An 8,323-nucleotide genomic window follows, 5' to 3' on the forward strand; every position below is an offset into this window, starting at 1 on the left:
TAGCACAGGCTAGGTGCAGGGCTGCAGGGGGCAGCAAAGCTGGGCGTAGTGCTAGGTGGACTGTATGGGTAGCAGCTGTGCGTTGGGGAGGCTAGGGTTTTCGGTAGGAGGCTGCAAAGCTTGCGGTAGATTTGGTTTTTAATATTTTTTTTTTCTTTTTTCTTTTGGGCTAGGTTAGAACTTGTGCTGATAACGTGTCGTAAGAGAATAGAATTGTGTGTTATCATTGATAATAGGAGCCCTTTAAATAGGGAGTTACAAGGTACCCAAAAGGTAATAGAATCCAATTACAATTAAATACCTAAAACACATTCCTATTACAACTCTAAACCCTAGTTTGTAGAGGCACACATTATGTCGATATCCTTCAACAGATTGGATGGAAATGCCGGTAACTTGCCAAAGTGGTATGCAATTGTTGTGGTAGTTTTCATCTGCACATATGTAGCAGGGTTTGCTCGGTCATGGGGTCCTCTAGGGTGGCTAGTCCCTAGTGAAATATTCCCCTTGGAAATCAGGTCAGCTGCTCAGAGTGTCAATGTCTCAGTCAACATGATCTTCACCTTCATTGTGGCTCAAGTCTTCTTGACAATGTTATGCCACATGAAATTCGGGCTCTTCATCTTCTTCGCATTCTTTGTGTGTCATGTCCGTTTTCGTGTACTTTTTCTTGCCCGAGACAAAGGGGATCCCAATTGAAGAGATGAGCAGGGTTTGGAAACAGCATTGGTACTGGAAGAGATTTGTTACCGATGAAGATTACCCCAACGATGGTTATGAGATGAGCAAGCCAACAATTGTCAACATTGTGTAATTGGTCATGGGCAAATATGCCTATTCATTTACTTGTTTAGTTTTCTTTCGTTCAAATTTGTTTTGTTTGTTTGTTTTTTTTTTTTTTTTTTAAACAAAAGAAAAAAGAGTCAGTCAACCTCTGCTTCAATAACCCAGAGTTTCGTTCAACCATAATGATCTAGGTAGGTATTAGTGATTGCTATTGCAGTTTCCCCTTTTTTCTGGTTTTGCTATTCAATTTTGTTGTTCGCTTGTTTGTTGGATTGATGGATATCAATATCGATACTGAGATGTATCTGCAAGGTGGAGAACCCTTGATGGTCTCCGTCGATTGGCGTAGCTACTTGATGCCAGAATCACGAGAAAGTATGTAATGGTTCTCTTTCAGTAATAGCTATATGTTCTATTCTTACTCTTTGGGTTGAAAATTGATTCTACCAAATGTATTGGTATGGTTAGACACATGTATGAACGTTTTTTTTTTTTTTTTTTCAATTTATTTTCCATTTAAAACCAGAAGCATGTTGGATAGAAGGATATGTGGGGAGATGCTCTTAGTTGGTGACATTCCGTAGCTTTTTGTCATGGTCTGGTATAGAGGCAATCCCAGCATTAGGTAGAGGAATAGCAGTGATTTCAACTATAAAGGCACTAATTGAAAGAATTTAGTCTTAGAGATGTGATGAATATAAAGACTGGTTTTAGCATGAAAGTGGATGGTTAATGTCTATCAAGCATATGAATATATGTTGGATGACTGAAGTTAACAAGCTTAGACACTATATATATATATATATATATATATATATAGGGGCGGGTTCTGAAGCGGACGTCCGCACTTGGCTAAAGTGCGGACGGCGACGCAGCGGCGGCGTTCCAGGCTGCGACGGCGGCTCGGGGCTTGGCGGACGGAGGCCGGAGGCTTGGTGGACGGTTCTGGGCAGCGTTCGAGGTCGGAGGAGGTCGGAGTTGCAGGTTTCTGGGCAGCGAGCTCACCTGCAACTGCAGGTTTCTGGCCAAGGCTGCAACCACGTCGCCGGCGACTCCACCGACTGCAGACCCGTCCGTCTGACCCGTGGTGTCCGTCCGACAAGCTCCGCTGCTCCGTCGCACCCCGAGCCGAGCTGCAGCAGCGCCGTCCGCACTTTAACGAAAGTGCGGACGTCCTCTTTCGAACGCGTCCGTATATATATATATATATATATATATACACACACACACACACACTAGCTCTGTGTGAATTCAAATCAATTTTGTATAATCTTTAGGAGATTTGAAAAAATGTCAGTTGATTTTAGTAAAGAAAAAATTAAATATAATACATGTAGTTTTTTCTAAGAGAATAATCTGCTCTGAGAATTCAGTGTTGCTGTGGATGTATTGAAGCTAAAGGCTTGAATGACATTGAACTCTTTTTGTCCAAGTTGATGTTGTTACAGTCGAATCATGCCATCTTAAACAATATCAGATATGGTCTAGTGATTGGTGAGGTTTGGTTCCATATCTGCTTGTTTTAAATACTGAAACTTCTTCAGCACATCTAAAAAATTGCAACTTTCCTTGTCAAATCTACTGATCGATTATTTTCTGTACTCTTTTGTGGTCAGTTTTATTTCTTTTTGGAAAATTTAGTCAATTTATGTTTAATCAGAAGTCACTTGACATGTATTGCATACAAAGAGCTAATACACTGAAACACGATACATTCATAATAATCCTGAATCCACTTCTAGTGTCCATATTTAGACCTCCATGCCTGAATGGTTATAATAGAAGTTATTATGTGTTGCATGTAAAGACTGGATACATTGAAGAGGCATCTTCCTTTCTCTGATCAAGAAGGATTACAGGAACTCCAGAAAATGGCTTTAAGGTTTGAGGAAAAGGTTTATACTGCTGCCACAAGCCAGGTACTTCCATGACTCTTGGTGTCCTAATTTTTTCATGGTTCATGTAAGCAACTTTGAATTCACATATATAATACATACAAATGGGTATTGATTGCTTGTCTATGTAATGATTGTAATCTAAATTTGGGTGGATCTCTGTTTGTAGTCGGATTATCTGCGGAAAATTTCTGTGAAAATGCTAACAATGGATAGATCAAGTCTCAGAACACAATGGCCAACTCCTTGCAATTCAACTCTGCTGGAAATAGCAACACAACCCCGATCCATGTAAAAACACCAACAAATGATGTTCTCCAATTTCATGCAACTCTAGACTGGAATTCTTTTGCTGTGTCTTGTATTTAGTTCTCAGGCAAAGGATTGAACACTTGGTCTTCTATCAACAAAACAGAAAGAAATATATGTATTGCCTGCTTAATTTCTAAACCCTACTAACAGAATAGAAATCAAATAAATTAACCTCGTTAGCAGCTTTTTCACCTCACACGAAATAGATGTGCAGACCACCAATTTTTTTTTTTTTTCCTGTTTTAGGATTAGAATCATGCCGTTATTTCAGAGAAGTCTAATCCATTTTATACTAGTAGAATCTAGGATATATATCTGTAATTATGGAAAAAGAAGTAAACTAAACTCAGAAGTTGGTAAAATCCAAGGTACAACTCTTGTTCAAGGCAAGCACTCGACTTTGTTTTGGTTGCTTACACCTCATATTTTTTTTTTCTGATGCCCAGTTCAGTCCATGGTGATCTAATCCTTTGGATGATCTGATTTTGGTCTTAATTCAAAAATTCTTGCACTTTCCACTTTTATCTGGTTTTGCAATTCAACTTTGTTGTTTTGTTGGATATTAGGATCTATAATGAGAGGCCTCCTCAACGTGGAGAACCCTCAATGCACAATGTCGATTGGAGAGTCAATTGCTGCCAGATTCACATGAAATAATAGCCAAAAGAATGTCAGTATGTCTGTCCTAAAAGAAAGAAAAGTTAGGAATTCATAAAGTGTACTGGTTGTCTCATCAGCAGAAGATTTTTGTTCTTACTGTTTGGTTCAAATATTGGTTTTCTCCAGATATTTTGGTTTGTGGTTTAGAAACTTGGTCTATTTAATTTTCTTTTCTGTTTAAACTCAGAGGCATGTTACTTGTTTCATGCCTTATATGGGTTTCTATGGAGGTGCCCAGTAATGATAGTAAGTGGCCTTGCTGTTCCTTGGACTTTTGTTATGGTCGAAAAAGGGCAATCTCAGCCTTAAGTATGCTAAATGAAACAATATAGTCTAATGGATATAAGAGGCTGGTTTTTAACATGAAGGTAGATTATTGATGTCTCACAGGTATACGTGCATATTAGTTTACATAAATGTAGCTCTTGCATGTTCATCTATGTGAATGCATATAGAAATGCCTGGGAATCTACTGAAGCTAACAAGCTTGAATACTATATAACCAAGTTTTAACGCTAGATAATACATGCATAATATATTACACATATGCAGGATCATGCGGATGTACTGAAGTTGCCAACCTTGATGATTTATAATTTCTGTGAATAGCAGTTGCCTTCTGGCCTAATACGGACACTAAAGCTATTCTATCTGCTGGTTTCATATTTTTCTTTCCGGACAATTTAGTTCATTGAAATCTGTTTTCTTCACTGTGTTTCTACTTTCTTAGTTAAGGAAATCCATCTCCATGCTTTCATGGTCTATTAGACTATAACTAACTAGCAACTAAAACATACTGCATGTAAAGAACTGAGACGTTTAAGAGGCATATATCTTCCCTTCTCGAATCTAGAGGGTTTACTTGAAATTAGGAGTGTGGCTGTAAGATTTGAGGAAAAGGTGTATGCTGCTGCATCAAGCCAGATACTTCCGTAACTCTTGGTGCCCTAATTGTCCATGATAGTTATATCTTGGGTTATTATCACAAATGGTACCTGAACAATACCTCAATTTTATCGATGGTACCTGAACTTCAATTTTGATCACAACCAGTACCCGAACTTTTCGATTTCATTTTAAATGGTACCTAGAGCCACCCCGGTCACTATTCTGACTAAAAATGGCATGGGAGGCGATCATAGTGATGATTTTTTATGATTTCAAGGGTTGCGATCATATATAGTAATGATTTTTTGGTAATAGACTTGCCTTGAACTTATTTTTTTATTTTTTATTTTTTTAGATTTGGGTTTTTTGGCCTGAATAGTGACCGAATGTGGCCTTAGGTACCATTTAAAATGAAATCAAAAAGTTCGGGTACTGGTTGTGATCAAAATTGAAGTTTAGGTACCATCAATAAAATAGAAGATAAGTTCAGGTAATATTTATGATAATAACCCTTATATCTTACTTGCACAGTGTGGTATTCTTTATTTTCCAACATCCTTTATATAGATTCTAGTTTCCTCTGTATCTCTTTTTCAGTAGGATTATTACGAAAAATATTTAGAAGTCATGGAAGAACTGTTCAGGTGGGTGTCAAAAGGAAAAAAGGAAACATTTGATTAAACAATGGAAATAAAAGCCCAGCCTATGCAGAAGCCCACTAGGGGTACAACAGAAAACAAAATACAACCTTTAATTAGTGCTAAATCCACAAGAAAAGTCCATGGTCCAGTTCTTTATACAAATGCGGGATTCGTCTGCAATTATAGAAATGAAGTAAAGGTGACCAAGAAGTTAGTAAAGTGCACAGCAGAGTTCTACTTCTTCATTTGAGTCAGTTAACCTGTGTCTTCCTCCACCTCTCTCAAGGTAATAATCATTTCAACAACCCAAAGTTTCTTTCAGTCTTGATGATCCAAGTATTGGGATGATTTGATGTAATCTTGGTTCTGACTATTGTTGCAGTTTTTATCTCGTTTTGCAATTCATCTTTGTTGTTTTGTTTGTTAGATTCAGTGATCAGAGGCCTCCACAGGGTGGAGAAGCCTTGAATGGCGCCCGCGATTGGAGAATCTACTTGATGCCAGATTCAAGGCAAAGAATTGTCAGAAGATGTAAGTATGTTTGGAAAGTAAGAATGTAAGAAATACATTGTTCGTTAAGAATTCAATGTTGCTGTTAAGAATCTCTATGCCCTTTGTGTCATTAACTTATTACATGTGATGATTGGATGTACTGATTAGGCATCTCAGTTTCTATGATACCAAGAGGAATTAGATGAAACTAGAGGAAATAGTTGTGAGGTTTGAGAAAAAGATTCATACTGCTGCTTCCTAAATTTTTCATGTTAAACATAAGAGTACTCTAATGTGCACATATACATTACACTTGTATATTGTTTCTTTTTTAATTTTCATCTCTCTATGTCAAGGATAATGGCAAACTAGGTTTTCAATGGATCTGTTATTCTAAAAGCATGTTACTTTGTTCATGCCATAAGTGTTTATCTGGGAAGTAACCAGTAATAGTAGAAGATCGATGGTTCCCTTTCAGTAGCTTTTTATATCAGAGACAGTTGCAGGGAAATCTCAATTGATTTCAATTAAAGAGGCACTAACTGAAAGAGTGCAGCTTGAGGGATATGATGGATATATAGCAGAAAATGAGTGGTTGTAGAACAAACTCAAATGATTCATATTCAAGTGGATGTATTGAAAATACCAACTGAAAGAGTGCAGCTTGAGGGATATGATGAATTATATATCAGTCATTGCCCTTTCTCTGAGTCTACAAATTGTTATCAACTGCTTATTCCTTCTGTTCTGCTATGGAAATTAAAGCTAAAAGAGGTCATGGTTATTATCTTCTCCATTCTGGTTTCCGTACTTTTCTTTTTAGACAATTTGGGCCATTGATGTCTATATTCTTCAGTCTAAATTTTTTGTTAAGAGGTCCATCTCCGTTGATTTGTATGGTCACTGACTTACTAAATATATTGCATGTAAAGAACTGATGTGTTGAAGAGGCATCTTCCCTTCTCTGGCCAAGGGGGGTTACTTGAACGGCAGAGAATTGCTACAAGGTTCGAGGATAAGTTGTATGCTACTGCATCAAGCCAGGTGCTTCCATAACTCTTGGGATCCTAATAATTGTATGCTACTTATATATGTATTTCACTTGCATAGTGTGCTACTGTTTGTTTTTCAACTCTCCCTGTATCGAAGATGTATTAGCTTCATATATAATCTTACTTTTGTGCGGATCTCTTTTTCCAGTCGGATTATCTACAAAAAATTTCTCTGAAGTTGCTTGCCATTGAGACCGCGGGAGTTGCAACAAGTCCCCCCTCCAACCTGAAACGGCATCGTGCCCTTGCTTTTGAAAGAGACTAATGCTAGTTCTGTAACTTGTCCTATTTGAAGTTGATAATATTTACTGTTCTTGTGAAATAAGAAGAAAACTCGGAGCTTCTGAAACTGGAGTGATTATTGTATAATAGCACAAAACAATTCCGTAGCGGTTTGTAATATCTCTGAATATTGAAGTACTTTAGAGCTACATGCAAACACGTACTTGTATCCTTATAGATATAAACTCCGATTGTTCATATTATGCCACTAAAAGCTGAGAATCATCAGAATTAACTGTGAGTATTGATGCATTGTACTGGAATTATGTATGCATTAACAGTAAGAGTGTAGGACTGTACAGATAGATTGCAGTCAAAGTGATCATGCTTTGCACTAGAACTACCGGTACTAGGAATGACTCAATTGTGACATTCCTCTTAGGCCTCTGTTTGTATCGAAACATAATAGAAATCTTAACACAAATTTTTTAATTTGTATTTTTACTCTGACTATAATTTTTGCCAGAATTAAATTACACTCTGTTCTTTAGTTGCTCTTGTGCAGCTCTGGGACCTTGTAACATGAGACTTTAGTGGTTGTCTTTGCAGTAGAGAAAATTGGTTTTTCCATGTTTTTTACTGGAAACTGAGACTCTTGGAGTCTTGGATCAAGTTTCATTTCTTTAACTTTGTGACCTAGAAGAAAGTTACTTGTTACCCTTCTAGTAGCTACTTATAGCAGAGATAGTTCTGTCACAACTTTGCATTTGGCTCTGCCGTAGTTTGTGATAACCTGAACGCCGAGATGTAGAAGGCACTAATTAGCAATGAGTTTGAATATGAAGGCGCCAATTGGAATTCAGAAGAATACGGTTTGAAAGATATGGTGGATATATTAACAGCGCATGTCTAAATGGAAATATTGTAGTTAAATTATGCCTTCTGGTCTGATATGGATGATGAAGTACTAGTGACTGCTGATGTCTGGTTACATTAGGTGGGAACTTTAACATTATTATAAGACAGTTTATTTCACTTTGAATTCACCTTCATGGTTAATATGTAACACAATTACTACGTCTGTTGCATATAAAGAATTGATGTGTCAAAGAGGATTCCCTCCCATAGTCATATGGGATTACCAGAACTCCAGAGAATCGCTGCAACGTTTGAGGAGAAAATATATGCTGTTGCCTCAAGCCAGGTACATCAAAAGCTCTGCTGCAAGTTCTAATATTTCTTCTGAGGAAAAGATACATTACAAATGCAACTGCCATACATAGAGATTGCTCACTTTTCCTTAACTCTCTTTGTATTATGGGGATATATGGCTATTACATCTAAGCTTTTTAGCATTTGCATCTCTTTTTCCAGT

At 37.3% G+C, this 8,323-nt stretch overlaps 2 long non-coding RNA genes across 2 annotated transcripts; both read left to right on the plus strand.

Annotated features, from left to right (window-relative positions):
- Positions 1-998: 998 nt before the first annotated feature.
- On the plus strand, positions 999-3,111 carry LOC112202542. The gene is made up of 3 exons (XR_002937415.2): positions 999-1,161; positions 2,594-2,705; positions 2,851-3,111. It is a non-coding gene; the product is annotated as an uncharacterized LOC112202542 (long non-coding RNA).
- Positions 3,112-5,311: 2,200 nt separating this feature from the next.
- LOC112167290 lies at positions 5,312-7,211 on the plus strand. The gene is made up of 4 exons (XR_002923690.2): positions 5,312-5,468; positions 5,610-5,713; positions 6,607-6,718; positions 6,875-7,211. It is a non-coding gene; the product is annotated as an uncharacterized LOC112167290 (long non-coding RNA).
- The last annotated feature ends 1,112 nt before the right edge of the window (positions 7,212-8,323 follow it).

The sequence above is a fragment of the Rosa chinensis genome, chromosome 5 (assembly GCF_002994745.2).
Source record: "Rosa chinensis cultivar Old Blush chromosome 5, RchiOBHm-V2, whole genome shotgun sequence".
NCBI classification, from domain to species: Eukaryota; Viridiplantae; Streptophyta; class Magnoliopsida; order Rosales; family Rosaceae; genus Rosa; species Rosa chinensis.